This window comes from Pleurodeles waltl, chromosome 7 (genome assembly GCF_031143425.1).
Source record: "Pleurodeles waltl isolate 20211129_DDA chromosome 7, aPleWal1.hap1.20221129, whole genome shotgun sequence".
In the NCBI taxonomy this organism is placed as follows: Eukaryota; Metazoa; Chordata; class Amphibia; order Caudata; family Salamandridae; genus Pleurodeles; species Pleurodeles waltl.
Window position 1 is genome coordinate 758,733,862 of NC_090446.1, and position 13,808 is coordinate 758,747,669.

Genomic DNA, 13,808 nt, shown 5'->3' on the forward strand with positions numbered 1-13,808 from the left:
CATCATACACTGAAAACAACTTTCCTCTGGGTTGCAGATGCTAAAGTACTCCAATTAACCAGACACATGGCTGAAGACAGTGATCCAATACTTCCTTACCTTTGGCCTGTAACACTGAGGAGTAGTGGTCTGTTGCATAGATATTACACCCACTACAATAACAAACAATATCTGATTGATCACTCTACACAGCCATATGTTGTCGCTGGAGAGCAAGTTGTTTGTGGATTGCACACTGTTGTGAACTAAGTCCCTGGGTCAATAGGAAAGGCATGTCAGTGTACAAAACATGACTTGTCTATACAAACAATCACTCATCCACTGTGCTGCACATGGCTCATCCCTAGTTGTCAGGGGGAAATGTCAGGACCTAACACACTCACTTTGCAATGTGACAGACAGGAATATGTCCTGTACTCACCCCCTTGTGGCTGCTGTGCTGTCATCTCCAAGCTAGAACTTTTCTATTGCTGAACACTCCACAAGTGTGAGACACACAAGCCCATAAGAAGAGGGACATAATTACAGAAATATGAATTTGCATCTGCTGACTAACCCAGTAAGTTGCAGAGGGCCAACAATGACTAAGCAAGCTTACTGAGTTCATATAGCCCATGCTCCAGCAATATGTACTGTGATGTGAGCCACATATAAACACAACACACCTACGTGGCTTCTGTAGACTAAGCTCCTTTGGAACAAACTTCACCCTTACACTTGAGTGACAATGAAGGGGCTGGCATGATGGGCATATAAGGTGCCTTCCTTGTGCATATGTGGACATGTGGCCTAGTAAATGAAATGCATACTCATGCCACTATAGGAGGTGGGTTCTGTGGTATGTACATGTACCACACCACAGTCCTTTGGACATATCTGTCTGCCTACAGAGATGGCACACATCAGCCAAAGGCATGCTTTGTACAATTTCTGCATTGTGACGAAGCTATTGACTCACATATCATGGCCTCCCATGAATCAATACACTCTCTGCACTGTGGGACTGTCATTGTGCAATAAGTCAGTACAGGACAAATAAGACCTGTATGAAGGTGTCATCTGAGCTGTGGGAGTAAGGGATCAGTCATGAGTCATATACATAAATTGACAATAAGGCAAACTGCATATGGACAACATCTGGGTTGTAACCCAGTACCTGTTCCTAATCTAGGGAATTTATTGAGGCATTCAGAGCAAGTTGTGCCACTAGAGCACCAGATTGGCCACATGCCAGGATCTGCAGGTCTACAGGGAGTGTTCACATTGCCACAGTTGCATAGTCATAGTGACATTCACACAACCTGGACTATGCCCCACACTGGGAGATACAAGTAACAGGTCCTGGTCTCTGCAGGCTGAGCGGACAGAACTTAAATGACACTACATTTCTATTACTTCCATGCATGACTGTACATCATGTGTCCATTAGCAATATGGCATGTGGCTTGTGTGTGTAGCTGAAGGGCAGAGTGAAACATTACATGCTTTCAACACAACATTTTAGCAAGGCCAGATGTGTTTTGTAAGATATTTGGCAACATACATATTGCTAACATGCTTCTGTGATGACTCCTACAAGATGCATACACAGCTCATGCTGTCATATACATATATGCAGGTTGACATTTACAAACATCGCGAAGAAAAATATATCAGGGAACGGCAGTAAAGTCTTCTTAGCCAGTCACATTCATACAACACATGGAGGTTCAATGACCCCAGATTAGCTCACACTAGACAATGTGACTGAACTTAACACATGGTACTGCCCACCAATACCTGCACCATGTACATCCCATTGATGTTACATAGACCGCAACAGTAAGCACACAAGAAGACTAACTGGCACACAGGGGCACATGGTAGCCTGTGAGGAGGGTAAGGATGATGTTAAATAGTATCATTTGTGCCTATGGGATTTTTACCTTCTCCTCTGTTGAGCCATAGAGCTGTTCATACAGGAGTAGGACCTCAGTAACTAGCCTCTCCAGTTCCTGTGACAAGAAAGCAGGGGCCCTACCACCTGCGGGATGTGGAATGATTGCTCCCATAGGTGGTACACTGCAGCTCAGGTCATGGAGGTGTTGCTGACAACAGTGTCAGGAGTCAAGTGAGTGCATCTGCAGAAAATGGCGATCACATCTGCCAAGTACACGGTCGTCACCGCAGGCAGAGACAGCCATTGACCTGTGACTGCCACTGACAACAACGTTAGCCTATGGCTGTGTCCACCACGGTTGCAACTGCCATGATGACTTCTGCCGAAGGTCGCGGGTGGGTACTAATGTCCAGTGGAGTAGGTCAGGCAGCCGCCCTTTTGGCACCCTGAAATGCTGTACTGGACTTTATGAACTGCATCACGCCATAAATACATGCAATGTTACCTCACAAACATCCTGATTATGTATTGTCAAGTAGGTCCTTCTACTCAATCAAGATTGTAGCATGTTGCAGATCACAGATGGCATTCAACAGCAGTGCATAGTCCACCACAGCAGATGGTATTTTTTTTCAATTGGGGAAGGCAGTCACATGTCGAGGGGCAATTGTTTTGCACAATATCAAGTTTGGCCCAATACCATGCTGTGGACACGTGTGGGAAACCATATGGGTCGCATGCGACTCTTGTGTAGTTGCTAGCTGGGATGAGTACTGGGTGCCATGTCTATACAGTCAGTAATGGTGTGTTGCATGATAATCTTGGCATGCATCATGTATGTTGCTGTGGACACACTGACTAATGTAAAAAATCATGTCCTCTCAATCATAGGTACCCTGGGAGAGGGAGGATGCGACAACCTCCAGTCTACTATCCACTGCCAGACCTGCAGACCATGGAGCTATATCCGGTTTCCCCGACATGAGGATTTAGCCAATGTTAAGGCTGACTTTTATGGTTTTGCCCATCTCCCACATGTGGTGGGGGCCATTGATGACACACATGTTGGATTGATGCCACCGCAGGCCAATGAATAAGTCTATCAGAACAGAAAGAACTTCTATTCCATCAACGTGCAAGTTGTCTGTCTGGAGGATCTCTACATTTCACATGCCTGTACCCATTATCTGGGTCCAGTTCATGATTCCTTCATTATGCAGAACAGTACCATACTCCAGCTGACGTCACAACTGTACACAGAGTGGGCCTGGATGGTTGGTAAGTCACATCTGTACTGATTGTGTGTGTGCAATATCAGGTGCTACAATTGTGAATTGTGGGACTCTTTGTTGCAAATATGTCCCATTCCTTGACAGGAGACTCCGCATATCCAAACTGTCCTTTGTTGTTGACACCACTAAAGAATCCAACTATTCCAGGGGACGTCTGCTTCAATGAGGCCCATGTAAGAACAAGGCGGGTATTGGAGTGTGCTTTTGTGCTCCTGAAGGCCAGATTTCAGTGTCTTGATTGGACAGATAGAGCCCTCCTCTACTCATCCAGGGAAGTGTGTCAGATCACTGTGGCTTGCTGCATGCTCAACAACCTCGTACTGTGGAGGTACACCCCTTACATCCCAGAGGAGGATGAGCCTGCAGTGCCACTGGGTGAGAATCCTGAAATGCCAAGTGAGGATGACAGTGGTGAAGAGGAAGGAGCTGAGTTGCGGTAAGATCTCATTAGCAGCCACTTTTCATGAGTATAATTATGTCATGTGATGATATGAATGTGACTGTACAATGAATTGTAGTTGTGAGAATATGTGGAGAGTTAGAAACAGACAGGGGGTTGACATTCTGCAATATTCAGCAAAAGCCTGCTTGATACATTTGCTTTTGACACATTCTCACCTTGATGATGTTACTTTGTGAGTGTTTCCCTGCAATGTGAATGATTTTCCTGTTGCTTGCAATGTGATTTGTGTATGTGTGATATGTAGTCATAGATTGTCTATGAGTCATTTCACCTTCACATTGGCTAAACAGTTTTTGCATGACTAGTATGTAGATGTGGATGAGTTTCATAATTGCAGGTTACAGTGCCTGTGTTACAACACTGACATATGTGTGTGTCATACCACCAGATGCATGATAACTGGATCATGATGGGCCTGTAAACAGGGACTGTTGTACTGCCTTCTGACTATACTGTATGTTGGATTATGTGGTGTTAGATAACATTGCTGTGGTATCTGATAAGGCTCAAGCTGGTGAACATCATCCACTTCCATGTTTGCCTTTTCTATGGGTCAGCGTCCGGCAAATCACTTTCTTCCATGGTCTCGGGGAGTGTTTCTTGGGGTATATACTATGACTCAGTATGAGGCATACATTCATGTTTCTAAAAGTCCAGACAAATGGACAGCCTATGTGCCGTACACTGGAATACATTTTTTTGTGTGACTAGACACTTGTGTTAATGTGTTGGTATGTAATTATTATAATCCTGAGCAGGACACTGTGTACTTGTGACATATCCTTCCTTGTAAAAGTAACTTGTGTCCTCTTCATATGGTTCACATGGTCTTGGACATTTAGCAAGCAGACAACAAGCATGTGATGGGGACATTTATTACAATGCTTTTGCAGAACACCAATTGTGGACAGACAATAACATAAAAGTAAAATAAAGGGGTCATTCATGGTGGATGAAATCAACTGAGTAGATGCCACACCACTGGGAGTCCAAAGTCCAGAGTACTCTTCCCATTGGAACAGGTAGGTAGCTCAGGAACTGTCAACAGAGTGTATGTCCTGCTCAAGAAACCTAAGGCGGACCCAAAGGACCTCAAGAACTTCCGGCCCATCTACTTGCTCCCCTTGCCGGCAAAAGTCACTGAGAAAATTGTCAACAAACAACTAACCCGCTTCCTTGAGGAGAACAACACTCTGGACTTGTCACAATCCTGATTCCGCAGCAACCACAGCATCGAAACTGCCCTCATCGCCACCACCGACGACATCAGGGCGCTACTTGACAATGGGGAAACTGCGGCCCTCATCCTCCTAGACCACTCGGCCGCCTTTGACACCGCCTGCCACCACACCCTATGCACATGTCTCAACAACGCAGGTATCCGGGACAGAGCCCTGGACTGGATCACGTCCTTCCTCACAGGCAGAACCCAGAGAGTCCACCTCCCTCCATTCCGCTCTGAAGCCACCAAAATCGTCTGTGGCGTACCCCAGTGGTCGTCCCTCAGTGTGACCCTATTTAATCTCTACATGGCTCCGTCAACAAACATTGTCCGATCACACAACCTCAACATCGTCTTATACGCAGATGACACCCAGCTGATCCTCTCCCTCACCAAGGACCCCGCCACCGCCAAAACCAACCTCCACAAAGGAATGAAGGCCATCGCCGAATGGATGAAGAACAGCTACCTGAAACTGAATTCAGACAAAACTGAGGTCCTCATCCTCAGCTCCACCCCTCCACCTAGGAGGACTCCTGGTGGTCTGCCTCACTGGGAACCACACTGACACCCACCGACCACGCACGCAGCCTGGGGTTCATCCTGAACTCATCGCTATCAGTGACCCAGCAAGTCAATGCCGTCTCTTCCTCCTGCTTCAACACCCTCCGAATGCTTCGGAAGACCTACAAATGGATCCCCACCGGAACCAGAAGGACGGTCACCGAAGCCCTCGTAAGCAGCAGGCTGGACTAGGGCAATGCCCTCTACGCAGGAACCACGGGCAAGCTCCAGAAAATACTGCAACGCATACAGAACGCCTCCACACACCTCATCCTGGACATCCCCGCCACAGCCACATCACAGCCCACCTGAGAGACCTGCACTGGCTCCCCGTCAACAAGAGAATCACATTCAAGCTCCTCACCTACACTCACAAAGCACTGCACAACACTGGACCAGAATACCTCAACAGACAGTTCTTCTTCCACACCCTGACTCGACAGCTTTACTCCGCTAACCTTGCCCTCGCCACCATTCCATGCATCCACAGAACAACCGCCGGTGGCAGATCATTCTCCCACCTCTCTGCCAAGACGTGGAACACTCTTCCTGTCCACCTGGGACAGACACAGGACCTGCTAACCTTCAGGAGACACCTCAAGACATGGCTGTTCGAGCAGTAGCAGCATCCTCTCAGCGCCTTGAGATCCTCACGGGTGAGTAATGTGCTTTACAAATGCTATGATTGATTGATTGATTGATTGTGTGGACACAAAGTAGGTCCCTTGGAAAGAGGCCATTTGATGGCACTGGTGGGTGTCCTGCCATCTGCACCTCCTAGACTCTTTGCTGGACATCTTCTCTTGCAGGGGGGGATCAGATGCTACAGAGGCAGGGGTGTCTGTTTGTTCCCCTAGCATGGCCTCCCTTCCAGTGGCTGGAGCCGATGTTGCTGTGCATAGTGATGCTGTTCCAAAGGAAGGGCTGGAGTGTTGTTGAAAATCCCTGCCCAGGGTGGTGTTGATGCCCCTGAACACCCCTGTTAGGGAGACCATGTTGATATTGTGGGCCTCTCATTGCTCTGCATGTCTCTATGGATGTCCCTCGGTAGCTGCATAATTTCCTGGAGTTCAGTCAATACCTGGCCATCACGCCTTGGGACTCCCACCCCAAGATGTGACTGATGGTGTCCTGTCTGACACCAGCCCCAGTGGCCTTACCTCGCTGGCCCACAGCACGCCTTCCATGCACACCTCCCCCACAGGCTTGTGCCCTTGCAACAAGGTGCCTTCTCCAAATTGTTACTTAATCCTCATTGTTAGAAGTGTTGTGCCGCAACTCAGGATCCTGGACTGGGGCCACAAGGTGGTAGACATTGTGAAGCAAAACACAAACGCTGTGGGATAGCGTAACTGGATGGATGGAATGCGGAACCAATCAAACATTCACCCCCAGTCACAGATCTGGGTTTAATCCATCCATTATTTTGCTCACCATGCCACCCCAGTTTGAACCCAGCCATATGCAAATCAGTCTTGACCCTGTTCCTCATGGGAACAGTCCAGCCCGAACTGCCAGGCCAGGTTCACCCTGGACCGGAAACAAGCATCCTGGGACCGGTTTCGGGGTTTCACCCCTCATCAGCCAGGCTAGCTTGAACCCAGTGGCACAGTGAGCCCGGGACCCACGTCTGGGCATACCCGGCGCACTTAGGACGGCAAAAGTAAAGCAAAACACAAACGCTGTGGGATAGCGTAACTGGATGGACGGAATGCGGAACCAATCAAACATTCAGCCCCAGTCACAGATCTGGGTTTAATCCATCCATTATTTTTCTCACCATGCCATCCTAGTTTCAACCCAGCCATATGCAAATCAGTCTTGACCCTGTTCCTCATGCTTGTGCTTGGTACACAGGTTGGGGGCGAATGCTTGCCTGTGATGTAGAGACAACCAGGCTGGGAGGTGCTGTTGTGGGTACAGTGAGACTCACTGTTGCCCTCTGACCAGGTTGCCCAGATGGGCCAGAACTATCCTTCACATCCAGTGGTCCAGGCATGTCTTTTTCACTGAGGGCTTCATCGAGGGGAGTAGTAGCAGTCTTCTCCGTGGTCTCTGTGTGCCCAGTGGCAGATCGACCTATTGATGTGAAACATACAATGTTACTTGTTGTACTGTGACATCTACTTCTATCAGTTTAATGTTACAGTGAGCAGAGATCTTGTACAAAGTGACATTGCATTTAATACAAATGTGGCAAGTACCCATGATATAAGTTGTATTGTCATTACATTTGTGGAGCATGCCAGATCTTTTTTGCAGATGCAGCTGCTGAAATGTGCAGCTCAATGGCACTTGGAAGGATAGTCTGAGCATTCCACCTTGCCACAAGTGCAGGCAAAACAGTGGCTATGCAGGATATTGCTTTGGCCATTTTGTGACCCAGCTGATTGAGATGCTGGTAGAGTCATGAGTTTGCTGTATATGTGACTGGAGTGATCATATAGCCAGTGCAGTGTGAATGTGTCTGCTGCCACTCCCATCCTGGCGATGCATGTTGAGGACTTGGGGATCATTTCTTTTACACACTGGGTAAGCTGTCTTTCCAGTCCTCACTAGTTTCATCTAGGGTTAGCATGTCTAGATGGGGCTAAGTAGCCAGAAAATCTCTGAGTTGAGCATGATCTGTATCTTGGTCCCCCCCAGGTGAGTAAACTTCAATTGAGAGTTAGCAAACAAGCGTACTTCGACAAGTGACCACTGGTCTGGTAGGCGTTTGAGGGACAGTGTCTCCTGGGAGTTGCAGTCTGCTCACTCCTTGTACTACCCACACTATACAAATCTTCTCCCCCAGGTAAGTATACTTCATTTGGGAGTTTCCAAAGAGGTGTATGTGGGCGAGTGACCACTGGTCTGGTGTTTGGAGTAAGAGTTCCAGGGCCTTCTGTGAGTTACAGTCAGGTCACTCCCTATACTTCCTAACACTTGACATATGTTATCCTGCCAGGTGAATGAATTTCAATTGAGATTTATCAAATAGGGGTATTTTGGCAAGTGGCCACTAGGCTTGTGTTTGTAGTTGCATAAACAGTCCGTCCTAACCTTTGCTGTAATGTCATTCCCTGTACTTCCCACACTTGAGAAATGTAGTCCTCCCATGTGGGTACACTTCATTTGTCAGTTATCAAACAATGATATTTGAAGACAAGAACACTAGACTAGTGGTTAGAGTGACAGTACAGGGCCTTCTGGGAGTTGCAGTCTGGTCATTCCTTGTACTTCACACACTGAACAGATGGTATCGCCCCAGGAGAGTAAATGTCATTTCTAAGTTGAGACACAGGTGAATTTGGCCTGCGGTACACTTATCTAGTGGTTGGTGTCACGGACACAGGGTCTATTGTGAGATGTGGTCAGCTTACTCCCAGTACTTCACACACTAGACAGATGGTATCCCCCCAGGTGAGTAAACTTCATTTGTAAGTTGAGACACAGCTGTATTTGAGCTGAGGTACACTTGTCTGGTGGTTTGAGTTACAGAAACAGGGCCTATTTGGAGCTGTAGTCAGCTCAGGGCCTCTACTACACACCCTCTGCCACAGGTATCCTCCCAAATAAGTAAACTTAATTTGAGAGTTTACAGACAGGGCTATTTTGGAAAGTGACTAATAGGCATGTGCCTCCTGGCCTTCACAGTCATATCAATCCCTCTACTTCCCAACACTTGGCAAATGTTATCCTCCAAGGTGAGTGTTGAGCATTGGAAAAATTACAGACAGATGTATTTGGGCCTGTAAAACCTGTGCTGTTGTTTGGGGCCACAGACCCAAGGCCTGTTGGTAGTTGCAGACACGTCACTCTCTCTGTGCTACACATACCATACAATTGATATCCTCCCTGGTGAGTCCACTTCCATTGATATTTGTAAAAAAAAAGATGTATTGTATCATGTGCCCACTGTGGTAATATTTGTAGTTACAGGAACAGTGCCTGCTGGGAGTTGTAGTCATTTCAGTCCCTGTACTGCACACACTATACAAAGTTCATATCCCCAGGTGATTACACTTCAATTGGGAGTTGCCAAAAAGAAGTCTTTGGATAGGTGAACACTGGGCTGGTGAAAACATAGTGAAGCAGCTCCTTACCGCATACCAGGCTTGTGAGTATTATCAATTTATTTCTAAAGTAATTTCAGTCCTCAAAATGGTCAGAATTGTGTTCCTGCGAAATGAAAGACAAAATCTGATGTTTTCCTCATGGAGAAACAAGAAACAAATTATCATGTGTATCTGTAATTGCTGGAATATTCTTGCATGAGCAAATATGCCCTTTTGAATTTGAATATTATAAAAAAAGGTCAGTGTTCATAAGGCAAACTTGTTTTTTTCTGTGCCCATCCCCCTTTGAAGGCTTATACTGGTATCAGAAGAGGAGAGAGGGACGTGTCATTAGTTCACATCCTCACCATTGACAACAGAAGGAGGAGCTGCAGCCATAGGGAGCTGCAATAACTAAGCTGCACATGTTTAATGAATGCATGGATATTGAGGCGCTATAGGTTACACAACAGATCTCTCTTTCTTCCTTACTAATCTGTTACAAAATGTTGAAAAGTAGACAGTTTCTTGGAAACATGACATTTGCTGTGAGAAGAGATGTTTCTTGTTTCCAGTGAAGGAGAAGACATCTAGAAACAGGATGGATGATTGTAACTAGTCTCCCCATGGCCTTTCCTCTGTAGATTTGGTATTTGGACACAATATAAAATCAAAAATATCGAATCACAGAAATATCCAGTTTTAAATATTGTGACGCTTAAATATTGTGATGCAGAAATATCATTAACATATATATTGATTTTTAGGTAACTAAGATTGTTTTCAATAATACCTGTGCTGTTAATATTGTTTGCAATATAGCTGTAAAAATATAATTTGTTTACTAATCTTGATGTATTTATTCATAATTAACCACTTTAGTGTGGATGTCGTTCACGCTACCTCCCTGATGTGGGGCACGACCAGTGGCCGACACCAGGGAGGGGGTTAAAAAATCCTCCGTGCAATGTTTTTTTTTTTTTTTTTTATTACCCCGGAGACGCGGAAGAACTTCTGCATCCTCCCAACCCACCACCCGCCTCTCTGTGATGTCAGCACGCTGCGAGGTGCGCTGACGTCACATTTTTCCCCACCGGAGCAGTGGAGGAGCAGCTAAGCGTCTTCTCTCTACTCCGGTGGGTCTTCCTTTCCATCAATGCCTTCCTGGAACAGTTTCCTGGCCATGGATCGTATCACAGCTGCGATCCATGGCCAGGAAACGCCCCTAGGCACCACAGATCTTGTTTGGGGGGGTCAGCCCTGTGTAAATGAGTGCCCCCCCCTGTGTAAAGAAATACATATGTTGGGGTTCTTCTGGAGGGCGACCACGCCCCCCAGATAATAAAATATACATATTTTTTTTCAAAAAGAAAAAAACAAAATGGCGCGGTCGGCCCTTCGAACATGGGCCGACCCCTGGGGCTGACGTTTATGACAATAGTTTTCCTTGGAGGGGCGATCGTGCCCCCAACCAGGGAATATTTAAAAAAAGAAAAGAAAATGTTGGGGTCAGCCCTTGGGCTGCCCCCCTATGGGGCAATTTTTTTTTTATACATGTGTTTTTTTTTTTTATATACATGTGTGCTTTGCCAAAATCGGCCCCAGGGAAAGCACACATATATGAAAAAAAGAGTGATGCAGAGAGTCAGTCTCTATATAATTATTATGTGTATATATATATATATATATATATATATATATATATATATATATATATATATATATGTGTAAAACGAGAGACAAATCTCCATAGATATGTGTATATATATATATATTTTATTTTTACATGTGTTGTTTTCCGGGAGCCACAATCGGCCCCCCAGGGAAACCACACATATATAAAAGTGATATATATATATATATATATATATATATATAGAGAGAGAGAGAAAGAGAGAGAGAGAAATAGATCTGTCTTTTGTCTAGTGGCAGTTTTGACGCCATAAAGTAACGCAGATGGCTTGTTTTCCTGCTGAAAAGGATATACATTTATATGTATTTAGCTGAGCGGATTAGTAAAACCAAGCGCTATCTGCGCTTTAAAATAAGTGAAATGTATGTGCGAGAGGGACTATGGAGATATGAGGGGCACTTTCGCTTGGCGGTACGAAGAGAATTAGAAGAGGAGGTCATGGGAGGCAGAACGCCAAAAATGTCTGTCGCACTGGGTGCCACCAGCGCTAAAGGCTGTGATGATGGGCATGTGGAAAGGTGAAGTAATACTGTGTATTTTTTGTTTTTCTCACTGTCTTCAGAGAATCTGCCGAATCGGAGAAGAAGCGAAGGTAAGGTGACAACATTTACTATTGGAACCACACACACCCACGAGTAATTTTGTGGCTCTATCTTCTTTCTACATAGGCTAGTACTTTGGGGGGACAGTTTAGCAGTAGCATAGATGGCGTCTCTTTGGATGACTGCTGCTCAAGCCCTAACTCGGGTAATAGAGGACAGCTCTGATGTTGGATCAGAGACTGAGACAGCAGATACTGAGGGAGAGGACAATGGGGTAGAATCTGGGAGTGATTTTTCAGTCGGCGGAGTCCCATCCGACGACACTTCTTCCAGTGATTCTGAAGGAGATGCTGACGACAACCGTGCTGTCCCTTCGCAGGCACAGTCTGTGCAGTGGGACAACAACGGGTTAGCCAAACCCAGAGAGCAGGTGCATGCGGCCACAAGCACAGAAGGAGTGTTCTCTTGGCAGCCTCTCTGTTTAGTTCAGCCCCGAATTCCACCTTTTACTGGTGACGCTGGATGTAAAGTCGATATGGGCAACTTTTTGCCAGTCGACTACGCCCATCTTTTTTTGGATGTTGACTTCCTTCAGGAAGTTGTGCAGCAAACAAATTTGCGTGCAGACCGATTTCTGAGGGCGCGTGGAAGCACTCTAGGGCTCTGTTCTAGGGCACGCCAGTGGACTCCCACTTCACTGGCGGAGATGAAGATATTTATGGGCCTTACGCTCAAAATGGGGTTGGTGCAGGAAGCCACCTTGCAGTCCTACTGGACGACTCGCACGGTTTTGGTAACCCCCATCTTTGCACCATACATGAGCAGAAATCGTTTTTTGCTCTGCAGCACATGCTGCATTTCAATGACAGTTCTGCTGCATTGCCCCAGGACCATCCAGACCATAACAGGTTGTTCAAAATGCGGCCTGTTGTGGGACACTTGTCTGCCAGGTTTCCAGAGATCTATACTCCTGGAAAGAATATAGCAGTCGATGAGTCCTTGATCCTGTACAAAGGACGACTGTTGTTCGGACAGTACATTGCGAGCCAGAGAGCTCGCTATGGCATAAAGCTGTACATGCTGTGTGAAAGCTCTTCTGGCTATGTGTACAGCTTGAGAGTGTATACAGGGAAGGACTGTACCCTAAACCCTGTAGGTTGCCCTCCCACATTAGGGGTCACAGGTAGGATTGTATGGGAACTTGTCCAGCCACTCCTTTCACAAACGTTATAACCTTTATGTTGACAATTTCTATACAGGAATAGAGCTGTTCAGGGAGATTTACAAAGCTGGCACTGTGGCCTGTGGTACAGTTCATTGTAACCGCAAAAGATTCCCTCAGGAGTTTGTTTTCAACAAGCTCCAGAAATCCCAGAGTACTGCATTGCGTTCCAACGAACTGCTCGCAGTTAAGTTCTTAAATAGGCGAAATGTATACGTGCTCACTACAATTCATGATGAGAGCACTTCCCCCATCACGGTTTGGGGTCAGATGGCCAAAGTCCACAAGCCCACCTGTAAACTTGATTACAATAAGTACATGGGTGGAGTGGACAAGAACGACTAGGTTCTTTAACCATACAATGCGTGTCATAAAACTCGCACTTGGTACAAGAAACTGTTTACCCACCTGATCCAGATGGCATGTTGTTTACCGTCAGACAACCACAGGAAGACTCAGGACTTTCCTTGATTTCCAGTTGTCTGTAAGTGAAAGCCTCACTGCTTTTACAGAAGCAGCAGCAGCCTCCACCTCATATGTTCTGGAGGATGTGGCAAGGCTGCAGGAGAGACACTTTGCTGATCGCATTCCTAAAACACTCAAAAAGGATCATCCATGTTGTCGCTGTAAAGTGTGCTCGAAGCATGGAAAGCGGCGGGAGAGTCGGTATTACTGTCCCCAGTGCCCATCTCAACCAGGCCTCTGTGTCCCTACTTGCTTTACAATGTATCATACTAAAGCAAAGTTCTGAGAAATCAATTGAGGTAGAGCTGCCTTTGGGTAATCCTTTTAGTGGCTGTGCATGGATACCAAACGTCCATGGGCCACTGCTTCGTTAGGCAAGGAGCCACAGAATATTACTTCATCTACTTCAGAAAATCATGGACTTCCTGA